Source organism: Cotesia typhae, unplaced genomic scaffold (assembly GCF_013202065.1).
Source record: "Cotesia typhae breed Kobodo isofemale line unplaced genomic scaffold, CoteBio_Ctyphae contig_48, whole genome shotgun sequence".
NCBI classification, from domain to species: Eukaryota; Metazoa; Arthropoda; class Insecta; order Hymenoptera; family Braconidae; genus Cotesia; species Cotesia typhae.
This window is the reverse complement of record NW_027423756.1, coordinates 12,971,624-12,990,733: the sequence shown is the minus strand read 5'-3', so window position 1 is coordinate 12,990,733 and position 19,110 is coordinate 12,971,624. Positions and strand designations below refer to the sequence as shown.

The 19,110-nt window shown below is 30.0% G+C and overlaps 1 long non-coding RNA gene across 2 annotated transcripts in view; it reads right to left on the bottom strand.

The window, feature by feature from the left end:
* Nucleotides 1–19,110, bottom strand: part of LOC141529963 (uncharacterized) — a 119,581-nt gene that overhangs the window by 36,575 nt on the left and 63,896 nt on the right. The window contains exons 5-7 of one of the 2 annotated variants that reach the window (XR_012479686.1): nucleotides 13,555–13,884; nucleotides 832–1,009; nucleotides 274–730 (exon numbers count right to left, since the gene is read on the bottom strand). This is a non-coding gene — a long non-coding RNA (uncharacterized LOC141529963). Of the gene's footprint in view, nucleotides 1–273; nucleotides 731–831; nucleotides 1,010–13,554; nucleotides 13,885–19,110 lie in introns of those variants that run through there. The other variant, XR_012479687.1, reaches the window with a different exon arrangement.

Genomic DNA, 19,110 nt, shown 5'->3' with positions numbered 1-19,110 from the left:
TATTTTATTGAATTATTAGGACCAACTGTTTGCTATCACGGATTAGAGTTTTACGTTGATTGGAAATTTTGATTTTCGTATTTGCTCATGCGCTGATAGAAGAATTTATTAACTGTTAATAAATAAATTTATTTATTTGTTAAAAAATTATTTGAAAACAATTAATATAATTTATTAAATATTAAAAAATCCTTTTATCAGTACGAAAATATAACAGAATAAGGGTTAAGTGTAGACACTACGTCACTAAGTAGTACATGACGCCGTCGAGAGGTGGCTTCCGCTTCCGGATTGGCGCAAGCCGCGTATTCTTCAAGAGCCCGTACTACGTACTTGTAGCACATAGGAATACTATTATATGATATACAAAGCACTCGTATCGGCGAATTGATGCTTCATAGGGCACTTGGGCACGTGGTAAGCCAATGAAGAGGCTCAAGGCTCAGCCACCGATCGCTTATTCACTTTTGCCAGGAACACGGAGAGTCCTTTGGCTATCTTGAAAGGAGATCTTTTCGTCAAGCCCTCGCTTTTGATCTTCATATACTTTATATACCTTAAACAGTATCCTACCCTACGGAATTCTATCCTCTTTCTTTATTATTTTTTTTTTTATGCACACGCTCGAGAGTGACAACTCCGAACCGGGCATCAAGACCCTCGTATCACTCGAAAATTCTATGCGCTTAGACGGTGGAACAAAGGGTTAGAATCATCAACTTTCAGCACGCTTTTGAGGAATAAATTTGTTGTTTTTACTTTTTTTTTACGGCCGTGAAGATTATTTTAATACTTTGAAAAATTTTTTAGGAAATTTTGTAAAAAACTCACCGACGATGATCGTCGTCGCTCATTTCAATGACATGAAGAATATGTTAACCAATTGGTTAGCAAAAAAACAAAACAAGCCGAAAAAATAGGACGGTATCTTCAAAAGACATCAAAATACTGTTTAGTATTTTCCTTGTGCACGTGTCGAAAAATCTCACAGCAGTGGTTATTGTGGAACCTGAAAAAATAATATAAATCTAATTATGTAAATCCCAATATTAGCTACCCCACTCTTCTCAACTCAACTCTGCTCGTACAATAGTTGTTACTATAATAAACAACTATCTCATGCTCGTATTCAGTAGAGAATATATAAGAAAAAATTTAGTCACATAAGCGTATATTTATGTGTTCGTTAAAGAGAAACCGACAGTCGCGTTATCAAAATACTCGAGAAAAACGTGCAGCGAGCACGTACCAAAACTTTAATCCCTTGGGCCACTGTTTAAATAATAGCTGCTTTTGAAATGTTGTCGCGTGTGTTCTTAAGCCACCATACACTATACAAGTTTGACTAAAATAAATGTCCCGGTGTTTAAAATTTACACTAACCTTGTTGTAAAAGCAGAGCTAGTGGTTACTAAACAATTATCAAACATACTTTGTCATAATATTATTTTAGACGGTATATCTACCTTTATATTTTTTAGTTTGTTCTTTTTTTAGCCAGATATTTATCTGTTTTAATTCTTGTAAATTTACTTAATGAAACATGTTTTTAAATTCGAAACAAATATGATATAACTAAGCTTACGGCAAAATCAAGCAACAAAAATATATTTTTTTAGATTTTTAGTCAGTCAAGGAATAAAAAAAAGTCATAAAAAAATTTTAAATTTAATTTAAAGGTTATTTTATTAATATTTAAGTAAGTTCTACAAAAATGAGTTAATTTTGCCATTTAAAAATTATTTAATGTGCCCAAATATAAAATCAAAAGCTTACTTCATAGACTTTTATATAAATTTTTCAAAAATCTGATAAATTATCGCGTTTAAAAGTTATTTAGAAAAAAAATCGTGAAAGTATATCATTCAAAATTTTTAACTAATTTTAAAAAATTTCAAAATTTTATCCATTAAAAATTGTAAGATCTACACGGCCTAAAAATCTCCAAATCTGTATTTGAAATAAAAATCCTGCAATCTTAAAAATAGTCAAATTCACACATCAAAAAAATAATTACAAGCCTTGAGGCGGTCATCGCCTGAGACGGGCATGCTACCGTGCGCTCAATAAATATCCCGCGGGTCTGACGAGTAGAGCGTGCGATTGATCTCGAGACCCGTAAGCTTGTAATTGAGATATTGCTTATACCCGATCATTTTATTCTTTATCCGTTATGCAAATAAAATTCTCTATTACACGATATAAAATTAAAATAACTATCTAAACATGTTTACTTTTATTTTTCTCCATTAATAATATTTACACACGCATATATAAATAACTAACATCTAAACGCGGTCATTAAAATTTATTCATTAATTATTTGTTTACTCGATAAAAATGATAGTTATTTTAATTAAAAAAAAATAACCAGCCGATATTCATTTTAATAATTTAATGAGCTATTATTTTTTATCCTCATTCAGAAGATATAAATAAGAAGTAATAATAATCAGATAAAAATAAATTTATTTAGATGTTTGTGTACAAAGAGGCTTCTGGTTTTTTAAAAAAATGTTTGCATCGTATACGCGCAAGCAATGAAATAAATAATAAACACTAGAGGCTCGCAGCAAGTTGGTAGCAGTTACTAACGGCAATACTTACCAAGTAAGAGTGTGTAATAATTTTTTTATTAATGGAAATAGAAATGACTATGCGATCGCGTGTCTACAGCCCATGATCATCTGTGCTGGAGAATGACTAGATAATTCTCGACCCCTATTTTCAAGCACCGTGCAACTCGTTTAGTTATCCCGTGACTACTACCAAGACCAGAGTAAGAGGCGTAACATCATACTTTAGCGCACTAGTGGATTATCCGGGTGATAATGTTCCTGATTAATCACCGGCCATACGTTTTAAAAGTAATCACAATCTAACTGATCAAATTGCTCGTTTATTTTATCGATAAAAAGCTGTTTACTCACCATCTTTAAATATTTACACTGAGCTTATTCTCACACGCTCAACCTCTGTCTTCATTTTCGATTTAATTACCAATCGCTGATCAGTTTAAAATTTAACAATATTTTTACATACAATAAATACAAGTGTATTTTTTTTTTTTTTTTTTTTTTTTTTTTTTTTAACAACTTGTGTGCATAATTGATTTTTTCTTTCTAATATTACCGACCCGTTTATCAGTCTGTCTATAATATAATTATTTGTATAGGGAGTTGCTATATTTGAACTGTGTAATCATTTATTTAATATATTTACGTCATTGTTTGTTTGAAAATTAAATAAATTTTATTTTTTTAATAATTATAAGAAATTTTTTAATTTTTTTGTGATACTTGAAAAATTTTTAACTTAAAAAATTATTTTGAATATTTTTATTGAGAAAATAATTTTTGGAGCAAATAAAATTTATTTTAAAAATTTTCTGAATCTTTAAAATGATTTTTTTGAGTCAAGAATATTTTTATTGAACCAAATTAATTTTTTTTATCAATTCACAACTTTTTGCCAATACTTAAAATAGTTTGAAAATTTTTTTTTTGATCCTTGGACAATATATTAAATGAGGAAAAAAAGCAGTAAGCAAAGTTGGATCTTTATGGGATATAAAGGGGAAACAAAAAAGAGTTTAATTTGAAGAAAATATATGCGGATAACGTCGTCGCATTTGCAGGTAACCGGTGAACCATGGGCCCGGCAGGCGGTCGTCCTGGTTCGCGTTCCTTATGACGTCATTTATCCTTTAGTGGAGATGTTGGTGTGTATAGTGTGCGTCGTTAGGTCCGTAAGTGGATGTTTATGTTGGTGTAAGTAAGGTATCGGGATCGCGTGCTGTTCTTGCTAATTGCAAACAGATTTATTGAGTGAAAAATTTCACCTTTTAAAATTATTATAACGCCTTTACTGGTACTCGGTTTTAAAACCAGTATAACAAAATATCTCACGTGAAATTGCAGATAGTCACGATGATAAACAACAAACTTTATCATTTTTATTTCATTCTTTATTGCTTATTATAAACTTTTATTTATTTTATTAGTTTTTCGAGAATTGTATATAAAAACGCATATAAATATATCGATAAAAATAAAATTGATTGGAAATTTAATTTATTTGCTCACCGAAGCTAAGCCCGGAGTATAAGTAAGAGGTATCTTGTATTAACTTAACTTAGTTGGGGGAGAATCTGATACCTGGTCAATGGCGAGTGCTGAGTGGAATTAAATGTAGATGGTTTAGTTCGGAGATAGAAACTCGTAATATAAAGATACATTTATTTATAAAAAATCGACGTGAAGAAAAAAAGAAATGAAATAAAATGAAAAATAAATAAAAAGAAGGAGGAAGGAGCATTAGCGTCTTTGATGTGCCGCGGGATATCCTCTGGCATCTCTCCTTCATACCGCGACTCATAGCTTGTCACTCGGGATTCGGTTCGCGCGATTGAGCTATCGAACTGTGTAACTGGATGTATTACTTTTTATTATAAAAGCTCTCGACATTCTTCGGATCGTATTCCCTCTCATGAGACTACATCAACCTTATACGCAGCAGAAGAGCTATTCAGCTCTTAATTATTTATTTATTTATTTATAATTAACCCGGAAAAAAGTCCTGTTTAAATTACAGGAAATTCTACGAATTTAATTCTGTAAAATTTTTATTTTTACGTTTTAAAAATTCTCAAATTAAATTAAATATTAAATAATTTTATTATTTAATTTTTAAGGACTAATTTTTGTAAATTTGACCTCCAAAAAAAAAATTATCTTGAGAAAAATTTTTTTTGAAATGAATTATTTATCAATTGTTTGACGAAAAATTATAAATTAATAAAAAAATTATTCTGGTAATTTTGCAAATTAAAAAAAAAAAATTTTTTTTTGTAAAAATCCTCTAAAATTTTAACAGAATAAAACCATTTCCGCAATTTTCCTTTTCTATTTCTTCTGAACAATTAAAAGAACAATTCCAACAGACTAAATAAAGTTCAAGGTTACTCAGTTTAAAAAAAATCTACGTGAGTTTAAAAATAGTCATGCAAAAAACGTGGACCAGCTGACAGACAGGTAACACACTGATAATTGGGTCGTAATAAATTAATTCGCCAACAATGGCTCGCGGGCAAAACAACGGGTGAAAACAGCAGAATAGATAGGTTATGTACGAGCGTGTATGTGCTCCTGCACATCGAGGTGAAGCTTGAATGGATAAATCCATGTGTTGCTGCAAGGTCGAGAAATACGCGCAAGTATTTATTATTTATCGTACATTAGAGCGGTTTTATTTCTTCTCCTGGTCTGGACCTGGTACAGTGCAGGATAGATTAAGACCGTAGACTGACTGTACTATGTATGTCAGAGCCAAAGCTCTTGTTGCGGGTGCTCAGGTCCTGAGTCCCGAGTCCTAAAGGATGAAAGACGGCCGGACGCCGGTACTACCATAAGGATATAAGGTTACCTCGTGGGAAAGACGCTTACGTCTTATTATGGCTTGTTTTGAGCCCTACCAACTCTTTGGTATACTATAATTACACGGTTATTGATAAGTCGATCAGGTTACCCCACGCATCTTACGGTTTTGTATTGGTACAACTGTACGATTTGCTATGAATTTTTTTCTAATCCTTCAAATCACTTTTTTTATTTTTTTAATAAATTTTAAAATAATTTTTTGAATAATTTTTATGAAAATTAATTTAACAGATAATAATTAATTTTAAAAATTTTTTTAACAAATAAATTATGACAAAAAATAAAAATTTACATTTAAAAAATTAAAAAAGTAAAAAATGCAATTTTTCAAAGCAAATTTATTTATTAAAAAAAAAAAAAAAAATGTAATAGTGACAGCTAACTTTAATGTCATTAAATTTTTGAATATTTTTTTTTCTCAAATAATCAAGAGTATAAACAGTTTAGTTCGTAAATGGTATTGTAGATTGTAGACTTAAATATTTTATCAAATCCAATTAAATTGAATCGGAGTAATTATGAAGATTACTTGGAGTAATTTAAAAAGTTTAAAACATACCTTGATGAGAGGTTTGAAAAATAAATTAAAGCAACTAATATTATTATTATCATTGCGGTGATATTACATGGTATAGACCGACAATAAGAGTGTTGAAACAATTTTATTCGGTCACAATAGAGTTGATAAATATAATTGAAGACTAATGACACTAATTTGTCAGAATAATTCATTAGGATAAGCCTTTAAATAAAAAATATATAGTGACAAAAAAAAAAAGATGATCGTCACGTAAATTAGACTAAATCAAAAAAAGGTTCCTCTTTTCTATTGAATAGAATCAAGTGGTGGTCAAACAAAGGAATCTAATAATGAAAATAAAAAATATGTGTGTATAAAAAAAAGGAAAAAAGATGTAAGCATTCCTCATAGGAATAAAGAACACGTCCAAATGCTTTGTCCACTTAATGGATTCCTCATCACCGTGGGCCTAAGGCTGTGGCGTGAAACGAAGCCGCTTTCTTTGTTTCTATGTTCTGGCCATATATGCCATCCACACACAATATAGCACACAAACACACACGCAATTTAAGACTATATAGACGTACATTTGTAGATCTTAACAATAAATCGATATAACAATTAACAAATTGAATTGTGTGTTAAATAACTAATAGCAGTTCAAAGCACTCGTATTACTTGCGATTGGAATTCAGTGATATTAATGTATGATGTATATGTATGAGTGTGGGTTACATTATCTTAAACATTGATCTAATGTACTGGGATATTGATTTGAGGGTTTGATATGGATAGAGATACGCATTTGATCGACGCCCTTTTTCGCTCGGTACACTGATTCAATTGATCGATCGGTTGATTATTGTACATGATAATATCGTCGTTTAAATATATTGACAGTGGATTTTATCTAATTTATTTATTTTCAATTAATTGATCGATTTATAATTCAATAATTTGTTTTGCAAAATTAAGTTTGTTAAATTTTGATGATTTTGAAACACATTAAAAAGAAATTTATTTACTTTAAAAATTTGTACACAATTAAAAAAAAATTTCATTGGGTTAAAAAAAATTTTTATTAAATTATTTTCTCAATTTTATTGAAGCAATCCAAAAAAATGTCAAATTTTGAACATGACAATTTTTAAAACAAACTTTTTTTGAGATAAAACATTTTTTCTGTGTGATGAAATTTTTATTTAATTGTAAATGACAATTTTCTTGGTATGAGAAAAAAATTAGCTGGAATATTTGAGTTATTTATACCTGATGTGAGTGAGATTATGATGGAGACGCGTGTTGTTTGAATAGATAAAGTCTATCACATGTCAAACCTAACAACAACAACTTTCACTGGACTCTCCCAGGTGACTTGATAAAAACACAAAGAAAAAGGAGCTGATGCAAAAGGATGATTACGCTTGCGGAGGTGATCGATGTCTGATACTATAGTGATGTCTAGTGACCAGAGGTAGGGTAGAAATTTTGGCCACCGTGTTGTGGTGTGGTCGTGCATGATGCTGAGATTTAAAAATTTGTTTTAATCTCTGATCGGGTTGATGGTTAATCCAGTCTCTGGCTCGTCCCGAGTCGTCTGGGTCATCAGACGACGCCAAGGATATTACGTGGGAACATTTCATCCTAATATGAGAACGATGGTCCTTGGTGATGTCTCAGGTGAAAATGTCACGCACTTTTGGGCTTTTCTCTCGAGACTTCTATCTTCTATCTTGTATACTGTTGTTTATCTAATATGTTGAGAATGTTGGTTGTATTTGTTGTGATGGACCCAGCGAGGAGGCGATCGGAATAATTAATGGATTTTAGAAATAAAAAAAAGTTATTACCACCTGCGGCGAGAGATCATTGTTTGAAGATTCAGGTAGTCAAGAATATACAATTCCTTACGATGACTTTGCCAAGGATTCATTTTGTCGATGTGTATTAATATTGTCAATATTTTATATTTGTATCATGTGTTATTTTTTTTTTTTTTTTTTTTTTTTTTTTTTCGTGTTTACTTCTGTAAATTTCTTTTTATTTATTAATTAATCAAAATTTAGGCTAAGGCTCCGTAGACCAAATGGCAAACTAAAAAAATATATTCATATTTTTAATATCATTGTTTAACATATGAATTTATTCTGGACATTAAAATTTCCCAATTTTTTTTATCTTTAAAATTTGTAAATATTGAATGAAAAAGACTTTAAAAATAAATCTTTCTAAGATGATTTAATTTTGCATTAGTAAATAAAAATAATTAACTATCTAAGCCGCATTAAATCTAAAATAATGTCAATAATCCAAAAAGCAATAAAACATCTGAAAATTTATGTACTCCCGCTAAGTGATAAATAAAAGCCAATCCATGTCACATTTATGATGATTTCAGAATTATAAAAGCGAATTACATAAAAAAAAATAGAGACCAATCGACTGGGACTCGGCTAAAGACAGCAATAAAGCAGTAAAAATCAAGCAATAGATCTTATTTCATTGTGACAGCTCGGAGAACTCTTAGAAAACATTATCATGGCAGGTAAAGTCAATGGCACTTGTCCTGGTTGTCCGCAAGCTAAACACATTCTCTCTCTTCCTCTTTTGGCTCTTTTAACACCCGTATACGTATAATGTGTATTATATAGATATACATTATACACACGGAGCATCAAGCTGAGAACCGCCGACGCACTGCAGGGTTTTTTGAGGAACAAACGGAATAAATATAAAGGAGACTGGACATTGAGCGATCAGGTGTCGGCACGTTTGACACCTCTCACATAATATATATCCAAACTCTCGCTCATCTATATAATACACAGAAATATCTAAAATTCCATTCACACATTACATAGAAATTTGTTCATGCAAGCTTCGCTTATACTCCTAGTCTATCTCCTCCATTATTATTTCCATTTATTTATTTCGGCTTTTTCACTTCTCTTCTCATTTCTTCCTGAAGAAGTATTTTCTGATCTGAGCCATAGCATCTCAGGCGAGATGCTTTTATCCTCTAAACTGTCTTGTGTTGGACACACTTGACTATTTTGGCGGGAGCTCGGTAGCAATACTAACAGCAATAATAACTTTGTCACCACGGGGGTGTTCACCCGACAATAATGTCTCGTGATGATGATGGCTCGCTCGGTGAGAAAATTAGAGATAAAAAGCAGAGATATATGTGGACAACTAACTGTAGGCTGGTTGAAAATCTGTGGTACGGATGTATGTGAACAAGAGAAAAGGTATTTTGAAAAAAACAAGTGTAGAGGCTACATTAAAGGAGCAGATGAAAGAGCCCGATTTCTTGTGATCCCACGCCTCCGATGCCTTATTATTTTCTTTTCAATACAATGAGTGACTTATTTTATGGCGAGAATTTAGTCCTCACTGTTTAGCTGTGTTTGTTATGTGGATTTTGTGTATTAAGTCTCAAAAGATCCATAATATAATGTAATATAATATATAAACTCCTCTGTTTAGTTTAAATTTTCGATTTCTCAATTCCGAATACAATATAATATCATTTTTATGTTAAATATTCGGACGGCCAAAAAATGAGAGTAGGATAGGTAAAAAGAATCTGTCGGCCACCCGCTGACTGAGTTGTGACTTCATTTGGCGCAACCCCGTCAGATTCTTTACCCTTCGAGCCCAAAAATATCGCAGCGCAGTAATGGCCCTATTTTTCATCTTTTTTACTCAACTAAGCTTTGATTTGGTATTTTGTATTTTCTCTTTTCTTTATATATTTTTTTTCCATTCCGCTTGGACTTCTTTCATCACCGGAGTCGAGCGGTATCCTTTTGGTGAGATGAAACCTTTCGGGGAAAATTATATATGTTGCTAGAAAACTTGTAAGTTGGGAAACAAGAGCCTTCCTGGTAACGCCAAATGATTTAGGTTTCTTTTATTGTTATTTTTATTATTAGTTGGTTTTTTTTTCTTTTGAAAACACACAAAAAGTCATCATTGATGTTTAGATTTATTTGTCAGTGTAATTATCTCCTCAAATGGGACTCTAACAATTCTATTAAGTGTTTTTGGAATTGAAAAGGAAATTTTTTTAGATATTTAGTGGATTTTTTTTTTTTGCGGACAATAAACGCAAATTATTTAAAAACAAAAAATGAGAATAAAGTAAATCGTGTGAGAATAATTTATACCGGATAGAATTCTTTTGTTGAGGATTTAGTTTTCAATGAATAAATATTGATTCTCGTCACTATTTAAAGTTTCCTGTTCAGTTGACGAATGACAAATCGTTTATTGTGTAAATAAACCGCGTTAATACAATCAGTTTGAATTTATGATAATCCAGCTTCTTTATAACCAGATTCATATTAGTCATTTGCTTTTTGAGGTATTAAAAATTCAAAAGAAATTTTTTGGTGACAGATAATACTTTTGGATCCAGCTTAAGTTATTTAACGGGCCTAATAGAGACGTTTGACCTCTCGAATAAATTTAAGTTTTTTCGAATTTTGAATAGAGCAAGATTAAATGAAAATACTGTAAATTATTGTTGAGGTCATTAAAATTTTGGTTTAGTAATTTTGGAAAGTTGAGAAGATTGAACAAATGGGCTCAAAAATTGAGATCAGAAATTAATAATTGAGCTGGGAAATTCTGAGGGATGACAGAAATGAATGATTGACCTTAAAGGCTATAACAATTAGTATAATGCAGCTAATTGTTCTGAAGATACATCAGAAAAAAGGAAAAAAAATCAAAAAATTTTACCATGGTAAAAAAATTAACTTGATTTTTTTTTAATAAAAATTAGTAATAAAAAAATATATATGTTTATTGTAATTTCTACGCCTTACATTATATTATTTTATAAGAATCAATTAATTACTCCAAAAAAAAAAAAAAATGATTAATTGTGTTAAGAGTACTATTATAACAACAATGAAAAAAAAAAAAATCTGTCAAAGCCTAATAATAATTGATGTGTACATTTATCGACTAGGTGCTCAAATCCGAAGAATGTGTGTATGAATGTGCCTAGTCACTGAGTTATCCATCGGTTTGTGATACAGACCACGCGATCACTGATCACCGATCAGCTATCAAGGATCACAAGTGTGTGTATATAATCTGTTACTATTATTTTTTATTGGTTACGGTTAAAAATGACTCTAGTGAAGAGTGTAGCCAAGATAGTGTTAATAACACACACACACACATATGTATTTATAACAATCTCAAGGCTCGACTTGCTTGTCACTTGGACTGTTGATAAAACAGATAAACTTCTCTTAGAGATCTCAAGTTGCTTAAATCACCGCAGGGAATTAGTGAACACCTGGGTGCCCCACGAAGATGCATGGCACTCTCCTCTGGTACATTGACATTGTGTAGGACTCAAATATTAAAAAACTCTATATTAATAAATAATAAGAATAGTCATGAGATCGATCTCTATATAAGATCTCTATATACTTCAAGCGGAGATCTTTACATGTATACATTTATAGACAGTCGATGCTGCAATAATCAAACTACTAACTATACATTATGTCTCGATCCGATACACATACCGATTAAGATACTACTTCCTTGTTTGATTGTTTTATATTATAACTTTTAACTAACCGTGATTTATTTTCTATAGAGGTGTTTTTATTGCTGACTAATTTTTATTGTATTATTTACAATCAATTACTTCAATCCTGATTATCTGTATTGTGTCTTATTTTTTATTTGATGATCTTTGTTCATTATATCAGAAGCTATAATAAAAAAAAAAAAAAAAAAGATCGTTTGGCAGCCAAAAATTTTTAAAATCATCAAAATTTATTAAATATGCTTAGAAATATTTTGGAGCTTAATATTGAAAGAATTTGATAAATTTTTTAATTTGTGACAAAAAAATTCAGAGGCTATTAGATAATTTTATAATTTTCACAATTTAAATTCGATTAAAGCTTCTGCTGGAGACTTGAAAATTTGTATAATTTATTTAGAAAAAATATTTTATATTTAAAAATAGTCAATAAATATATTACTATTTTGATCATAATAACTTGTTTGATAGCTAAATGTTTTGAAGTGAATTAATAAAGCGATAAAATATAAAAATAAAAAGCAGATCCCTTGAGGAGGATTTACAAGGCATTTAAAATTCATCAATGGTCAGTTGATATAAAAAAGTAATAAAAACAGCATAATAATATTTAAAGAGGGAACGAAAAATATTAAAAAATAATAAGATAGAGATGATGACGTGTCCTCTCGTCATCGTCGCAAGACGGGATAATCCTGAGATGAGATCTCTAATGCTCGGGGATGGGAAGAATCAAGAGAATCAAGAGAATCAAGAGTCGAGAGAAAATATAAAGACAAACTTGTGTCCCACCTGAGCTCTTCTCACGCTCCATCTCAATTGGATTCTTACCACCTCCTCTCATCTGCTCAGCTCCTCATAAGTCCACCTCTTTCTGCTAAGTCTTCTTCTTTTCGTTGTTCATCGACTACTCTTCATACTAGTTTTATTTTTTGTGATTTCTCAAACTAAAACTCTCTTATTTTTAATCCTCAGTGTGATTGCATGCCCGATACCAGCTGGACGTTCACGTGGAAGGAAAGACGCCCGCCGCGTACCGCGTATAACAGCCTGACGGACCGCAAACCCTTTAACATCCGCGGGGGGTTTACCCTTATTGCTTTTTGCTTTTTGGTATTCTCTACGACTTGAGAATCTTTTTTATATTGTTCCTTATTCTATGAGTATGTATATCGAAATCCATAACGGAAATTTCATATATTTCCGATATTTGATTTTAATGTCATTAAAAAATCAATTTATCAATTCAAAAATTTTTTTTCTCGAATTAATTGCATTATTTTATCATTGTAATTTATTAAGTATATTAATTTTTAACTTTTAATAATTATTTTGAAATTTAAAACTTATTTTTCAAAAGTTTTAATCTCCCGAAAATATTTAATTTTATTTGTTGTATTTTTACACCTCAAAATTATATTTTAAGATTTTATGGTGCTTATCCCCTAACCCAACGCAACATATTAAATTTAGAAAATAAATTTGTTTTTATAAGAGCAAATTTCAAATAAAATAAAAATACAAAATCCCTATGTATCGATTATTCTTCAACTTAAAAATAAATACTAGAGTTGTTTTAATATGCAGATCTTCTTTTACAGACCAGAAGTCATAAATTCGAATTAGCCAATCCAACTTATTTTCCGGAATTTAATTTTAATTTTATTTAATTAAAATAGAGCCCTAAAATAGAGCCTCATTAATTTTCCAAATAATCTTACAATATTTGTAATAAAAAAAATAAAAAACAAGTTTTCTTATTTTTTAATTTAAATTATGAATAACTTTGACACCGATGAGTTAATTTAGAAATATTTCGTAAATATTTAATAACATTGAATAGATTATAGAAATAATATAACCCGATGAAACTGAGAATGTGAGCCGGCTGGAGTAAATAAAAAGCATAAATTAGAATATGATGTAAAGGGTTATAAGTTATAAGGTACCGGTCATTAGTGAGTTGTGACGGGTTTTACTAATAGGCATTAAGACAAGTGAAGATGTCGAGAACTCACCCAGGAACCAGTTCGATGACACATCATTTGAGCGGTACCTTTTGAGCCTGTCAATATCTCTTTTGCTCACAGCTTTTTGATATCTTGTATCTTCTTCGTAAGTCTAGTCACTTTCATCCCGTTCGGGTCCAGCACAAAGATATATAGTGAGACGAGGCTGAGACTGAGACGGCAGACGGCAATGTCACTGGCTTTAATGTAAGTACACCTCTGTATCTACTCACAAGCCGGCAAATTGCTCGTTAGACCGTGATAAAGACCCAGAGTTGATGCCAAGAGCCAAGTCTTCCAAATCGGGATCTCCAATGAAGATCTGAAGGCACACGGCATCTGCAAAACAAGATAAGACCCATCAGCTATCAAATACAACCTTCGACAGACTCAAACTTTAATAATTATTAATAAATATAATTTTAATCCCGGTTACGGAAAAAAGTATAACTCTTAATGTCAATAATTGTCGCTTTTACTTTATATTAATATTTATATGTATGTTTATAAATGCGTAGAACATGTGGAAGATGAAAAAAGCCGGAGTATAAATCTGGGATATTATTGGATATGGGTATGGGTTATTTCAGCCTTTTTTTAAAATGACAAATGAAGTGTTTACTTAAAAGCTTGACTGAGATATCCATTACAATTTTAAATTATCTCGTAAAGAGATATAATACCCATTAAACCTTTTTTATCTCCATCTTTATTAACTCTATTATTTATTTCTTATTCACATATAATATTATATATATATATATATATATATATATATATATATATATATATATATATATATATATATATATATATATATATATATGAATTAATAAAATACCTTACACTGTCATCGTTTTTTTTTTTTTTTTTAACCCAAATTTCTCCATATCCTAGGCTATAAAACTAAGCCACCTGTGATTTCAAATCGATTCACCGCGAGACCGCTTTATTATTAAAGTTTTTATTGTGCAATATGCCTCGAAATTATGATTTCATTTTTAGAGTTTTTCAAATTAAGATGTTTTCTCATTCTCATTTTATAACCGCGTGAATTATTGAGTTGATGAAAGGAAATACTAGTAATTGGTAGATTAAGTCTCGAAGAAAATTATGGAAATTGTTTTTGGGTCTTGTGGGTTTATAAATTTATTTTTCTATCAACCAAATCTAATCCATCAATGAAGACATAACAATTCGAAGATAATAATCATAAATCTTATTTTTTAATTATTATCAAATTAAAAAAATTTTTTAGAGTGACCTTAAAGTTTTATCGGCTAAATTGATACATAAATAATTATTATCATTTTTTTTCTTTTATATTAGCAACAAAAATCGTAAAAATGAAAAGAAAAATGTTGAAAATTTTTGTATTAAAAATTTTGATAATAAAAAAATTTTTTTGGACATTCCATAGAAAAAAGAAACGATGGAATGAATAAAGTGTAAAAGTATATTAAATATATATGAAAAATTTACAAAAAAAAAAAAAAAAACGGCATCAAAGGCTTGCCGCTCGGACTAACCAGCCGCTAGGACTGATCATGATCGCCAATATAAGCTACAGTTGGTAATCTTTTTCCACCGCGGAGCTACGAATTGTAACCATAAATATTCCAGTAGGTAGTAGTGTTTTTGAAAATATTTATAGGATTTAACTGGCCGAGGACAATGAATGCCCGGTTAACCAGAGCCTATTAGGGTTCTCTATTCCACAAGATTAGTGCAGTGGTGAAACCGATTGTTGTCGAGGTATTTCGACTCATTCAGAATCGGATTTTCCAGCAACTTTATTTGCTTCCGATATTTTTCGAATCCAGGACAGAAGTCCACAATAGTTAAATACAGTAGTTGTATAGTTGTCGTGGTGGGTGCTGCTTTATTTCATCTTTCCTCTGATCGCGTCTCTCATTTTGTGGTTTATCCTCATCTGCTTAAAAGCAACCAGCAACTGCGCTTAGCTTGTCAACCGAAATACACAACCAAAGCGGATATAACCGATGCCGCTGACCACCACCACTGAGTTGAGATCTTAAGAAAATAATGGAGAGCTAAAAGATGAATTAAGTTGTCGTGAGCCAAAGACCTAAAGAAGGGTTGTAACGGCTGAGTAAATATTTATCGTAATTACCTTCAACCGGTCTTATATACGCGACGCCAAAATCGTTAAATATTTACCGGTTGAATGAAGAAATACCGGAAGAGTATTTTTTATTCTACATTCTTGAGTGTGTAATCCTTAATGTAGAAATACGCCAATGATTTTTTTTATCTGTTATTGTTATTGCAAGTCTTAGTAGCAATCTTTTGTCACAGCCAGTCATTTGGAATAATAATGTTACATTATATCCCGGAGTTTACTTTTCAAAACTTTAAAATACTGGGACAATTTTTTTGTCGGGTTATTTAGAGTAAGAAATTTTTTTTTTGTCGCACAACTATTGAAAGGATTTAATTTTAAAATAAATATCTGTCATTGTCAATTTTTTAGACGTTGAAAAAATAGTTTTATATTTTTTTGGAAGAATGTTACTGTTATTTGTCAGCGAAGAATCAAAAAATTAAAGTAATTTTTTATAAAAATAATTCAACTTGCACCTGCTGATGAAGATACAGATAAAGCCCTTACAGACGCTACGTACACTGAAATAACACTAAACTTAATTATCAATTTCACATTAAAAAATAACGATTCCGCAATATGGTGCAAAACGGGTTATATTAATTTTATACCTGCATATTACACAGATCTCAAGATATCTGTTTAGGTGTTGCGTGTAAACTTGTGTTCATAATATTATTTAGTAAAATACTATAGGATACATAAAAATATTTTTTTGTTAAAGATGGGATCTTTTAACACGAAGACTATTTGTTGATGAAGAAAGACAGATTAACGGTACGTCGGCAGGTAAGATGGATGGTCAAGACACCAAAACTTAACTCGAGATTCAATCGACCCCTGTCGAAATATTTAACCTGTTATTTATTATTTTTACCATTTATTTTATCCAATGCTTCATTTTTTATTGGCTTCAATTCATTCGAATATTAAATTATTTAGATATGCAAATACAGAGGTTCAAATATTTCAAAAGTACCCGTCTAAATGTTTGTTTCAACAGGAGGGTGTTGATTTAAATTTATAAAATTTATATTTGTTTAAAAATATACTAAGTACTAGTTAGCAGCAACTCAATTTAATTATGACGTATATATGCATGAAACTTTCGGCTTAGATAAAGAACTTATAGAAACATGTATCACTGCTGGTCTATTATTGTACGGAACACTTTATGAATACATGATCAGCTCTATAGACTAGAGCATATATCTTAGTATGTCTGCGATCAATACACATATGTCCAAACGTAAACGCTTTGTGCATATATTATGACAAGCGAATTATGTAAAAACTATTACAGGCTATTATTTTTTATTTTTCCTCTATTTTTTTCTGATTGTTCTATTTATAGGTGGCAATTTAGAATGCTGAATTATAAAAGATAATTTCTTTTTTATAAAGAAATCGGGAAATATTACTTTATTTTGTACTCCATGTTTTATTTAATACATTGCTGTAAATAAATTTTGGCTCTACAGAGCCCAAAAAATCGTATAAAAAATTTTTTTTTCTTCAATCAACTTGTAAATATTTATAATAAATATAAATGTGTCGAAAAAAAAAATTTTTTTTTGGCACACATTTTGGCTTTAAAAATTTTTTTTCTCTCAAAACTAAAAGGACGTAAGTCAAAAAAATTTTATTTATCAAAAAAAGTGGACAAAAATTTTTTTTGTAGAACTAAAAGACCGTAAAATTTGAGCACCGCCTTTTTAACATTAGTAATGCAAAATAATTTGATAAATTTTCATTATTTTGCAGTAATAAATAATTAGCAGGATGAAAGATTGATAAATAACAATCCAGATGACGATTGACCCGAGGATAATCAGCATAATCAAAACTGTGAGCTAAATTAATCCCTCATTTAGTAGAATTTGTGGAGCGAATGATTCCCGACACACAAAAGCGTGATAATAACTACTTGGGTAGCTGTGAGCGGTTATTATATATCCCCAGTTGTACACGTACGAATTCTATATCTATCGACATATGTCTACAACCCTTCTGTTTAAGTTTATAAAGTTTGTAATTGTGTATAAAACTTGTCGTTTATCACTCGCTCGTTAACTTGCAGTTTTCAACTTGAGCAATTAAATTTCCATCAAATACTCGCTGTCGTAATTTTCTAGTCATAATTTATAAAATTGTGAGTTGTTATTTTACATGCAAAAAATTAGAAAAATTTTCAGGGTTCAATTTTCCTTCGGAAAAATTATAAATTTAATTTTATATGTAGTTTTTTTTATCTAAATGATAGCAAAGAAAAGATTTCAAGTTCTAAGAAGAAAAATGAGAGCAATAAAAAAATATCTATGCCCGTAGAATGAAGACAAGTTTAAATTAACGTGAGGAAAAAAATAATCTAGGGTCGAAGATTAATGTCTAATAACAATAATTATCAGCTTGATTTAATTTAATTTAGCTGATAATAATTGTGTTAAACTAATAAAATCAGAAAATATTGTTTAATGACATATTTATCAAATGAGTCATCAGCATATAAACGTATATCAAAGTTCATGTAATTAGAACAAATAAATAAAAATAATTGTTATCTTTATTTAATTTACACTCTTAATGGCATTCCTAGAATTGTAACTTATAACTGTCGTTATAAAAATACAAAAGTAATCATTATTTTGGTTAAAATATCTCATGAAAAATTCATGAGTTAGAAAAATTCGTTCGATTTTAGATTCACACTTAGTAAGCTTCTGAATTTCGGAGCTGTGAGAAAATAACTATAGCTCAGCTACATCTTTTCAACAATAAAGTCTCCATCGTGAACAGTTGATTGGGTATCAATGACCCCGCAGGAAGTTCAAGTGTTAGCAATACTGCACCGTGTATATTGATATCTCAACTCTCGTATAAAGGTCACATGTAGTTATAAATATTTCATCTATACCTTTGCAGCTTTTTTATAGAAGACTCTTCAGTTTCACAGTAACCGATATCAGAAAGGTGAAGTTGCTGCCGTTTGCAATCATTCACACGATATTCTCAGTTATACCCACTTATTGCAGTACAATTGAGATTATAATTTCAAATCAATAAAACAGAGTTTTTTTTTTTTTTTTTTTTTTTTTTTTTTTTTTTTTTTTTTTATTTTGAAGATTTTGAAGATATGACTGAAATTCAAAATTTTGAAAAATTACAATCACAGTTTTTCTAGTTTTTTTTTTTTTAAATAACTTTTGAGCTTTATGACTTATCAAATTTTTGTAAAATTCACCTGAAAGTATATTTAATAAGCTTTAATTTGCATGTCTAATTAATTTTTTAAATTAAAAATTACTAATTTTTCCTTTAATTTGAAAAAAAAAAAAAAATAAAATTACATTTGTTTTGCAGATTTTACAAATTTTTGGTCTTCCGTTTTTTTTTCTACCCCAAAAATCAATTAAAAAAAAAAAAACCTTGAAAAAAAAAAA